This window comes from Kogia breviceps, chromosome 5 (assembly GCF_026419965.1).
Source record: "Kogia breviceps isolate mKogBre1 chromosome 5, mKogBre1 haplotype 1, whole genome shotgun sequence".
NCBI lineage: Eukaryota > Metazoa > Chordata > Mammalia > Artiodactyla > Physeteridae > Kogia > Kogia breviceps.
In genome coordinates, this window is record NC_081314.1 from 1,766,138 (window position 1) to 1,778,488 (window position 12,351).

The following is a 12,351-nucleotide window of genomic DNA, read 5'->3' on the forward strand; positions in this document are numbered from 1 at the left end:
TTTCTCTTTCTGGCTTGCTTCACTCTATATGACAGTCTCTAGGTCCATCCACATCTCTACGAATGACCCAATTTTGTTCCTTTTTATGGCTGAGTAATAGTCCATTGTATATATGTACCACATCTTCTTCATCTATTCCTCTGTTGATGGACATTTAGGTTGCATCCAAGTCCTGGCTATTATAAATAGTGCTGCAATGAACACTGGGGTGCATGACTCTTTTTGAATTATGGTTTCCTCAGGGTATATGCCTAGTAGTGGGATTGCGGGGTCATATGGTAGTTCTATTTGTTGTTTTATAAGGAACCTCCATACTGTTCTCCATAGTGGCTGTATCAATTTACATTCCCACCAACAGTGCAAGAGGGTTCCCTTTTCTCCACACCCTCTCCAGCATTTATGATCTTATTTGCAAAGCAGAAATAGAGACACAGACATAGAGAACAAAGGTATGGATACCAAGGGAGAAGGAGGGGTGGGAAGAATTGGGAGATGAGGATTGACATACATATATACTCCTGATACCATGTATAAAATAGACAACTAATGAGAACCTACTGTCTAGCACAGGGCACTCTACTCAGTGCTCTGAGGTGACCTAAATGGGAAAGAGATCTAAAAAAGAGAGGATATATGTATACGTATATACATATATACAGATGTATATATGCTGATTCACTTTGCTGTACAGTAGAAACTAACACAACATTGTAAAGCAACTCTACTCCAATAAAAAATTTTAAAAATAAATAAATAAATAAAATGTGAATACACGCAAAAAAATAAATAAAAATTTTTTTTTAAAGGAGTGAATACTTCCAAAGAAGTTTGGCCTCAGTGCTCAAGGCCTAACTCTTCTCCAGGTGACTATAAACCAAGCACAGTTTGCAGAAGGTTACAGTATCTGAACTCAGATATGGACTCCCCACATTAAGGGTGTCAAATTTCCCACATCAAGAATTCCTTGCTAAACTGAATTCCACTGATGGTTGTTTGTTTGTTTTAAAGAAGTTTCCTTGCCTTTCTACCTCTCTGTATCTGTTCATATTCAAGAACTTCCTATTCAAGAACATACTCAGTGCTCTTCATTCTTAGACTGTAGATGTCACAGTGGAAAGGACAAAAGGAAAGGGTACCTGATTACAAAAGGGGGTGAGTAATATAGGCCTAGGAGGACTGGTACGTTAGTTACTAAGGAGCCGGGAGTAGATTGTATTTTCCACTCCTGGAATCTGTGCTTGTGATTTACTTTGAGGAAAGTGACACTGTATGTAATTCAGAGTCCGGGCTTCAAGAGGTCTTGCAGCTTCTGCCTTTGCCCTCCTAGATGCTACCCTGAAGTGTCCATGTAAGAAGCCAGTCTAGCTCACTGGAAGGTGAGAGGCCACATGGAGAAGAATTGAGGCACCACAACCAAGAGTCAACCAATCGCCAGAAATTTAGAGAAGTCATCTTAGACCTTTTATTTCAACAGAATCCCCAGCTGAATGCAGCTGTGTGAGTGAGCCCAGGTGAAGCCAGAAGAAGAACCACCCGGCCGACTCACAGATTAGTGAGAAATAATAATTCATGTTGTTTTGAGCCACTAAACTTTGTGATGATTTTGTTACATGGCTAAAGATAACTGATGCACAGCCTGACTGTGAATTTTACATTTATTTAGTCTACATGGCAAGTCTTAATTATCTATTTCCACTTTCCAACTTCTTAGGTTTTTCAGCACCTTTAAAATGTCATATATCTCTGAAGGGTCATTCATTCGTTCATTCATTCATTCATTCATTCACTCAGCTTGGTGTTGCTCAAGTATCATATATGTGTTAGGAAGTAGCAAAATGAGACTTTAGAGGTAGGCTGACACTAGAGCCGTGCTTTTCAATTCAATATGGGCTGACAATTAAAAATGAAATAGAACAGATAACATCACACACAGTAAAGGCAAGTATGGTTTCAGTTATGAAAACATATGTGTATACTGAGTCATAGTATAAATGTTTCAATTACCTTACTAAAAGAAAAGTTTGAGGGGCTTCCCTGGTGGCGCAGTGGTTAAGAATCCACCTGCCAATGCAGGGGACAGGGGTTCGAGCCTTGGTCTGGGAAGATCTCACATGCCAGGGAGCAATGAAGCCTGTGCGCCACAACTACTGAGCCCACACGCCGCAACTACTGAAGCCTGCACACCTAGAGCCCGTGCTCCACAACAAGAGAGGCCACTGCAATGACCAGACCGCGCACCACAATGAAAAGTAGCCCCTGCTTGCTGCAACTAGAGAAAGCCCGTGCACAGCAATGAAGACCCAATGCACCAAAAATAAATAAATAAATAAATAAAATTTAAAAAACGTTTGAAAGCCACTGGACAAGATCATGGAAATCATCATACAGTGTCCTAAAAAACTTGGAAATTTTTTCCCCATAGTTTGAAGTGTCACAGAAGAGTTTTAGGTGGGGTTATATATATGTTTTAGACTGTGCTGGAGGCTGTGTGATAGATCTATTTGAAGGAGGAACTACAGAAGCAGAGAGAGGAGTTAGAAGTCTAGGATGAAACAGAGATAAGCAGAGAGGCTTTCTTTTAACAAGGGTTTGCTAGGTTTGGAGAGAGAGGAATAGACTTGAGAAGTGTTTAGGAATTTAGATCAGAAACACTCTGAGGTTGATTGGATATGGGGGTGCAGGGAAGGAAGGAATCAAGGAAATGATTGATATCAGCAGGTTCTTTTTCTAAAAATTTATTTATTTTTGTCTTTTTTTTTTTTTTTTTTTTGGCTGTGTTGGGTCGTCGTCGTTGCTGTGCGCGGGCTTTCTCTAGTTGCGGCGAGGGGGGGGCTACTCTTCTTTGCAGTGCACGGGCTTCTCTTGTTGCAGAGCACGGGCTCTAGGCACACAGGCTTCAGTAGTTGTGGCATATGGGCTCAGTAGTTGTGGCTTGTGGGCTCTTGAGCTCAGGCTCAGTAGTTGTGGTGCATGGGCTTTGTTTCTCTGCGGCATACGGGATCTTCCGGGGCCAGGGCTTGAACCCATGTCCCCTGCATTGGCAGGCGGATTCTTAACCACTGCGCCACCAGAGAAGCCCCGCAGGTTCTGACAGATATGTGGGAAATAATGTTAGGAAGGAAGGCATCAAGGATGACACGAAGTTCTATCTAGTATGAACGGCGTGGCCATGAACAGGGATAAATGATGTAGGGATAAGAGCAGCATTTGTACTGGGGGCTTTACTGATTAATTTAGTTTGGGGCATGGCAAGACTGCTGTCTGCAGGACATTCAAATAGCAGGAAGCCAGATGTATGAGTTTGAAGCTGGAGAAACAGATGTGAGCCTCATTCAATGGTGATCGAAATCAAGATGGTAGATATGTAAAGAGACTATAAAGGGAGAAAAATGGGCCCAAGAAAAGAACTTTTAAATACTGGGGAAACCCTTAAGTGGTCAAAGTAAAAGGAGGCCAGAAGGATGGCAGAGGAGGAAAGCCAGAATCCGCAGTGTACCAGACATCAAGGGAAAGGACGGTGTCAAGGAAGCTGGGTTTAATAGTGTCACACGAAGTAGAGAGATCTAGGAGGGTAAAAACTGAAAAGGCAAGTAGGAGGTCATTTATAAGCATATCAGTGAAGGGGTGGGGGAAGTAGCCAGCTGACAGTTAAATCCGTTAAATCAGAGAAAGGATGTTTGGATGAGATTAAAAGGTGAGCGTCTCCCCGACCTCCCTTGCATGAGTTCCTTCTATTTGCTGCTTCTTCATTAGCATAATTCAGGCCTCCCTTGCATCTTGCCTGAACTACTAGCTCCACACTGTTTACTGTACAGACCCTGAGATTTAAAGAATTGTGACAAGCAGGAAAAACCCAATATATGACTTGTCCTTACAGCACTGGGTGACGAGAACTCCGTCCACTGTAATCCAGAACCGATGGTGGCACGGTAGCAGGAGCCTTTAACCTTTCCTGGGAGGTTTAGAAAACTTCCCAGAGAATGTGACATTTGAACTGAATCTTGAAGAATGAGTGGGCTTTTCCCAGAGGATCAGGACATTTGAAGTAGAGGGATGGTGTGTACAGGAGGAACAGCACACGGCCAGAAGGTAGGTGGGTGTCCTAGTCTACCTGGGCTGCCACAACAAACACTACAGACTGGGTGGCTCAAACAGGAAGAATCTATCTTTCACAGCTCTGGAGGGTGGAAGTCTCAGGCCAGGGTGCCAGTACAGTCAGACTCTGGTGAGTTCTCTTTTCCTGCCTTCCAGATGGTACCCTCTTGCTGCGCCCTCACTTGGTGGAGGGAAAAACCCCCTCTTCTTATTAGAGCATGAATCCCATCGTGAGGGCACCACCCACATGACGTCTTCCAAGCCCAGTGATCTCCCAAAGGCCCCGTCTCCGCATATCAGCACGTTGGGGCTTCAATGCGTGACCCCTGGAGGGACGCAATGGAGTCTACGACACTCTGCTTCTAGCCCCCTAAAATTCACATCCTTGAATGCAAAGTACATTCATTCCATCCCAGCGGCCCCCGAAGTCCTAGCTCAATCCAGCATCAACTCTGACGTCTAAGGTCTAAAGTCTTATTTAAATATCATCTAAAGCAGGCATGAGTGAGACTCAAGCCATGATTCAGCCTGAGGCAACATTTCTCTCCAGCTGTGAACCTGGGTAAACAGGTGTTCCGAGATCCAGTTTCCAACGTGTGTGCTTGTGTGTGTGTGTGTGTGTGTGTGTGTGTGTGTGTGTGTGTAGGGGGACAATTTAAGGGTTCAATCCTATAAGGCTTCAATCCCCCACTCCGCTTCAGACACCAGTCACAAGCCCAGGTTGTTACCTGTGATTTTGTCTGACTGGCTACAGGTTGGAAGTTCCCGTGACCCCCTCCTTGGACCTTCAGATGCAATTGGAAAGTTCAGGTTGTTACCTGTGTTTATGACTGACTGGCTATACATCAGAGGTTCCCACGATTCCCTCTTCTTTGTTTTAATTAATTTGTTATAGGGGCTCAGAATACTCAGAAAAAACATTGTACTTACTGGATTACTAGTTTATTATAAAAGGATATAATTTAGGAATAGCCAGATGGGAGTTGTGTAGGACGAGGTATGTGAGAAAGGGCATCAAAGCTCCAGATGTGTCACTTTCCGCAAATCTCCACGTGTTCACCAATCCAGGAGCTCTCTGAAGTCTGTCCTTTTGGGTTTTTATGGCTTCACTGCATAGGCATGCTTGATTAAATCCTTGGCCATTCACAATTGATTGAACTTCTAGCCCCTCTTTCCTCCCTGAAAAATCAGGGGACTGGGACTGAAAGTTCTAACCCTCTACCCCAGGTTGGTTCCCCTGGCAACCAGCCTCAATTCTTAGGTCTGGTCCAAAAGTCACCTCATTAATGTAGCAAGAGACATCTGTCACTCTCATCACAGACAGTTCCAAGGATTTTAGTGGCTCTGTGCCAGAAACAGGGCTGAAGACCGCATATATATTTCTTAGTATGAATCACTATATCTCACTGTGGAACCAGACAAGCTTTGTGTTTCCAAAGTATGATGGTGGGACAGGCATAGGGTAAACACTTCCAGTCCAAAAGGGAGAAATCAGAAGGAAGAAAGGGGGATGGGTCCCAAGCAAGTTGAGTACCCGGCAAGCTAATCTCCATCAGATCCCAAGACTATAGATTTAAGCCCCTTTGGTTCAATTACCAAGTCCACTGGGGCAGCAGTCCCGCTCCCATGGCTCTGCTGGCCAAGGCTTGTGCCCCTAAAGGCTCTGCTGGGCAGGGATATTATCCCTAAAGCTATCCAGGTAGCTCAGCCCTTGGCTCTGGATGACCCCACCCGCATAGTATTGATTAGAAGTCCCTGTCTCTATCCCCTTCAATCCAATCTGGCGATGTCCCTCCTCATATAATCCCTTAATCTCTTGATTGCATGATAATCCAGCCCCTGGTTTTCTTGTCTGAACATGCTTTCTCATGTTTTTGCAATATGGGCAGGATGAAAACTATCTAAATCTTAAAGTTTTGGTTCCTTTTTGCTGAACAGCTCCTTCTTTACTTCATCTCTCTCTTCCTGCACTTTACAACAATCAGTCAGGAGGAAGCAATGTTAATACTTTGCTTAGAAATCTCCTCAGCTAAATATCCAATTTCAATCATTTGCAAGCCTGCCTTCACACAACACTGTAACATGAACACAATTCAGCCAAGTTCTTTGCCAGTTTATAACAAGAATTGCTCTCCCTCCAATTTCCAATAACATGTTTCCATCTGAGACCTCGTTACCAAGTCCAAGCTTGCACTCCTCACTGCACCACAAAACAGTAAATCTAGAGACGAGCTGCTGGGGCAAGGGCTAGCGACTTCATTCAGAAAGTCAGACCAAGAAGATGGTAGACTGGTGTCCCAAAGAACCATCTTCCCCAAGTTCGATTTCAGACTTCTTTTTTGTTTGTTTGTTTGCGGTACGCGGGCCTCTCACCGCCGTGGCCTCTCCCCTTGCGGAGCTCAGGCTCCGGACGCGCAGGCGCAGCAGCCACGGCTCGCGGGCTCAGCCGCTCCGCGGCACGTGGGATCCTCCCGGACCGGGGCACGAACCCGCGTCCCCTACATCGGCAGGCGGACTCTCAACCACTGCGCCACCAGGGAAGCCCCAGACTTCTTTTATACTAAAAGGGGAAGGAGTAAAGCCCTGGTTCTGGCCAGACTCTGGAGGGGATGTGCTAATTTCATCCTTCCCGCACCCATTCACAGGTGGGTGTGGTTGGGATGTTTCCTGTGTGCTAAACAAAGGTATGTTAGCATAAGGCTCATCACCTGGGAGGCAGGGCTCCCAGAGATGGACCATTATGTATAATTTAAGCTTATAGGCAACATCCCTTTAGTGATTAACTTGTAATAGAACACAGTTTCTTTCCTATAACAACCTCACCAGAAATGTCCCCTAATGTCCATATCTCAATACCATTCTGTTAATAATTATTTGTATATTATCTAAGAAGATGGAAACTTTCCCTCCAGGTCTCTTCTCTTCTTATGAGCCCTCAAAAAATTACCTTTAAAAGTCCCTTTGAGGCCATGTTGGCTTTTTCTAGCATGCACCTCAAAGCTCTTGCAGACTGTACTCATTACCCAGTTCCAAAGCCACTACCACACTTGTAGGCATTTCTTATAGCAGCGCCCCACTTCTCAGTGCCAAAATCTGTCTGAGTCTGGGAACCAATAATACATGAAGAGATTTGCTATAAGGACTGGACTCCCAGTTATCGAGGCTGAGGAGTCCCAGGATCTGCAGTCAGCAAGCTGAAGACCAAGGAGAGCCAATGGTTTAATTCCAGTCTGAGTCCAAATCCAAAGGCAGGAGAAGACCGATGTCCCCGCTCAAGGATATTCGAGAAGAGAGAGCACATTCCCTTTTCGCTCTATGCACGCCTTCAATGGATCAGCCGCAGCCCACCAAGGAAAGCAATCTGCTTTACTCAGTCTACTGATTCAAATGTGAATCTCATGCAGAATCACCCTCACAAACACACCCAGAATAATGTTTAACCAAATATCGGGGCATCCCATGACCCAGTCAAGCTGACATAAAATTAATCATCACAGTGTGTATGGAGAGGCGTGTGTGGATGGAGGTTGGACGCGCAGAGCTGGAGCCATTTAAGAGCACACATGGTGAGCCTTCTGAAGCTTTTTGTTGCCTCTTAGCTAATAAGGAAGCATTTAAAAGTCTTTTAGGAGCAAGGACACAGGATCAGAATTGTGTTTTCATTTCTCATTAACATTAATGGTGGTGATTGAAATTTCTTCAGAAATTCACCCCAAAGACCCAGAAGTCTGGTTAAGACACAACAATATTTAGAGGCACTCCAATCTAGATTCACATCCTGACTTCAGCACATATTATTTATGTGAATTCGTCAAGTTACTTTCTAGGTCTCCGTTCTTCCATTAGCAGTAGAGAAATTGCAGAGAGTCATGTGGATCAAATGCTATCATCCCTAAAGTAACTGGAAAAAAGTACCTTTCCCCAAATGTTAGCTCTCTTACCCTCTCTGTGGACACAGTCAGCCTAGATACGCTGCCTATATCAGCATAGTCTCACCAGTATAGGGACCACAGTGTCAAGAAATCATATTTCTGTATTTGGAATTTCATTTTATTATTTAGAAAAAAGGGAGTTGATTGATAGAAGCAAATGGATTGTTTATGTTTTATTATAAAAAGTTTCAAACATGCACGAGAGTATAATTAATGAACACATCACCCATTATCAAGATTTTGCACATGTGCTTAATTGATGGCTTTCTGTGAAGTATTTTAAAGCAGCCAGACATCTACACACCCTAGTGTACCCTAAAAATATGGGTATATTGCTACATAACTAAAATGCATTATCACACTTAGCAACACTAAGTAAATATTCATGTGTTCTCAACAATAATGATAGTTCTGTGTGCTTTTAGAACTATTCATATTATAGGGGCTTTGTTAATAAATGCATAGAAATAGATGGATAAAAAATAATTTATCATTTCTAAATATATGCATACTCTTAACAGTCCCCCCAAAAGTGTTGTTCAGTTAGGTTGGCTTATGATTTGAAATATAGAGATTAGTGTGAGTTAATAATATTCCCACAAAGACGTGTGCCATTGATGATGACGGCAGCTTAAACTTGGCAGATCAATACTAATGCAAAAATAGAAGCCACGAGGGAAGGCTTCAGAACATTACCAACAGGCTAGCTTTCCTTGTAGTCTCTGTAAAAACTTGTGTTTTATCTGAATTAAAGAGCCATTGACATTCAATTCAGGGATGTGTGTGACGGAAAAAAGAGAGAATATATATATATATATATACTTTCTCTGTTTTTAAGTGAAATTATTGGAAAGCAATGACTTTCTTCATAAAGTAGACACAATAACAAAGCCTTATTGTTGAAATTGTTTTTACGCAACTACTCAAGTCAAAAACGTCTTCACCCTTGAAACTGACCTTATCCTAGTCATGGATTGTTGGTGTTTAATATTCAAGCTTCCTAATTCTTTTCTGAAAGGCTGTCGCAGGAGAATTGCATGTAGAATATATAATGATTTATTTAGTCTCACAGTCCCTCATATGTGGGAACCAAAGAAAAGAAAAAGAAGACAAGCTGATTCTCTCATATTAGTAGAAACAATTGTCTATGAATTAATTTAAGCAACTGATAATACAAAATTAAAAATAGTACCATAAGAATCTGATTTTTAAAGTGTTTTTGCTATTCATACCATCCATCCATATTTGAAACATCTGTATTTTAAGTGCTTCAAGATATTTTAGCCTTGTACTGTTTCCATGAAATTAGATTCACCCAATCAGAGTCCTAAATTCGTCAAGTTCATTTCATCTCCATAGTGAATTTCCATGAGTTTATTTCAAGAAACACATATTCACAAACCCAGACGATTGTTGCGAAATAAAAGCATAATGATGACACAGAACTTGTAGATCATTTTTCCCCATGTAAGTCTAACAAAACAAAACAAAACAAAACAGGCTGCATCAGCACATTGAAATGTTTGAAAAAATTTAGCCACACAACTGACTATCTTTAAAAAACAGAAAAACAAAAAACGGTTTACTTCAAGTAGGTTATTAGCTAAATTCTATCTCATTTTCTCCCAATGTTTTGTGTTTGAGGTTAAATAGGCAGTGTGTAGGATTGCTCTCTGGTATGGATGGTATAAGTAAAATAGTTGAAAACTGAAGGTCAGCCATATTGCCTTTTTTCTGAGTACAAACTTGGTGCCTTGGAAGAACTTTTTGAACTTCTGGGGGTTACATGTAAGCCAGTAACTTTGCAGCAGTGTCCATCAGACATTTCAGCTACAAGGAGCCAGGCCTAGCTTTAATATGGGTGCAAGATGATTTTGGCTTCAGAAAGACAAGAAGCCACTTGGTATCTCCATTAGGATTCTAATGCTTGTCTCTTAGTCAACCAGCCCCAAACTCATCTCCCGTCAAGACCTCCCCTGCCTCAGTTGCTCAGGCTAAGAAGCTCTGCTTAGAGTAGTGCTTGACTCTTCTTTCTCCCAGAGCCCATTTCCAGTGTTCAGAGAATCCTGCCAGGCTCTGCCTTCAAAATGTATTCGGCGCCCAATCATTTCATCGGCACCATCCGGGTCCAGGCCACGCCATGTCTCCCCTGGATTACTGTAGTTGCTGCCTAACTGGTGCCCATTTTCACTCTGGTCTCTCTACAGTTTTGTCTCAACACAGCAGCCAGGATGACTTGTTTTCATTTTTAGAATTCCCTGCCTGAAACTCTCCAAAGACTTCCATCTCTGAGTAAAGTCCAAAGTCTGCATGATGGCCTATGAGTTTCTACTTGACCTGATTTACAGGTTACTGTGTTCCGCCTTGTTCATTTATCCTTCAATACACCAGATGCACCCATGTCCCAGGGATTTTGCACTTGTTTCTTCCTCTGCCTAGAATATTTCCCCCCCAGATATCCACACAGCTAGCTCTCTCATCTCCTTCAAACCTTTGCTTCAATATCTTCTTGGTGAGGCCTTCCTTGGCCTCCTCCTTTAAGCCTGCAGTCACCCCCAATGTTCATTATTCTCTTCCCCAGCTTTCTTTGCCTCTGTAGCATTTATCACCACTTAAGCCATGACTAATTTTATTTATTTATTTACTTTTTATTGTCTGTCTCCTCAACTAGAATATAAGCTCTCTGAGGGCAAAGGGCTTTTTATTTTATTTTATTTTATTTTTATTTTTTTTTGCGGTACGCGGGCCTCTCACTGTCGTGGCCTCTCCCGTGGCGGAGCACAGGCTCCGGACGCGCAGGCGCAGCGGCCATAGCTCACGGGCCCAGCCGCTCCGCGGCACGTGGGATCCTCCCGGACCGAGGCACGAACCCGCGTCCCCCGCATCAGCAGGCGGACTCTCAACCACTGCGCCACCAGGGAAGCCCCAAGGGCTTTTTACATTGCTATTTCCCTTGTGATTAGAAGAGGATCTGGCACACAGTAGGCGATAAATACGTGTTGAATAAATGAACAAAGGTACCCACAGAACTATTTAGCAATATTTTACATTATGTGTTTTTAAAACATGCTACCATACTGTAGATATAACGCTTTCTCTTTGCATCCAACAATTTGGCCTAGAATTCTTCCGATGGTAGTATGTGGCTCGACCTCATTTGTTGGAATTGCAGTATGCCTTATATGGATGTAGCTCAGGTATTAAGGGACCTTTAAATTTTTCCAATTTTTAATAAAGGCAATGTAACACATATTCTGCACCTGCTCCCTTGGCGGCATGAGAGTATATTTCTTTGGGGTAAGTAGGTCTGTGGCTTTCCACCTTTGCTAAGCTGGAACTATGTTCCTGGCATTCCTTCTCTTACACAGTTCCTACATAGTGTGAGCTCTAAGAAGCATTTTTCATGAGATCTGGAAGGTGGAAGTTAGTGGGAGCCATATTGTTTTTATACTTGGAAGGTCGGTCTGGGCACCAGGCGCTGCCTCAACACACGCACCTGTCACTTATCTCCCGGCTCCCGCGACTACCCTAGGGGAGCAGCTGGGCCGCCGGGCCAGCCAGGCCGTGTCTCCGGCCTCAGCTTCCCTGCCTCCGGGGCACGGCGCGTGTTTAGTCCATGATGGCGCGCGCGGGCTCCTCCTGTTGGACGCCCCCATCACCCAAGTGAGAGGTTTGGTGGTGCTGAGAGTCTAACGCAGATTCCCAAGCTTCCTCGGGGCTTCAGCCTCAGCCTCCCAGGTTCCAGTTTATTCTTGCTTCTCCCATTACACCCGGTTCCTTCCATCTTCCCTTCCTGCCTGCCTGCCCTGTGGATCTCATGCTCCAGCGCCAGACGCAGAAAGGACAGCCACATGTTGACTGCGCAACCAGCCATCTCCCACAATTGCTTGTATTTATATCCTCGTGGCTCTGCTTCTCTGTTGAAACGCTGACTGATGCAGGTAGATATCGAAAAACAAGTTTGCCAGGCCATAGGATTTGTGCCTTTTTCTCATCTTCATAGATTAAAAGATGGATCTGTCGTCTATGAAGCATTGGAAACATTTCCCCCCAGGGATCTATAAATTATGAATCAGTTTCATTTGTTTACACCGTAACAATCTGAGCAGATAGTAGAGTGTGTTTTCACGCTGAGAGAGTGGCTGCGGAGGAAACCAGGGAAGGGAAACAAGAGTAAAGGGAGACCAGATGATGTCTCGTCCTCCTCTGCACAGCTGGCCTCAGTTAACAGGACCTCAGTGAATCAATTTACATTTTAAATACTCCCTTTGTAATGCCAGAAATCAGAAACATAATTTCAACAAAATAAAAGCTTAGATTTTTT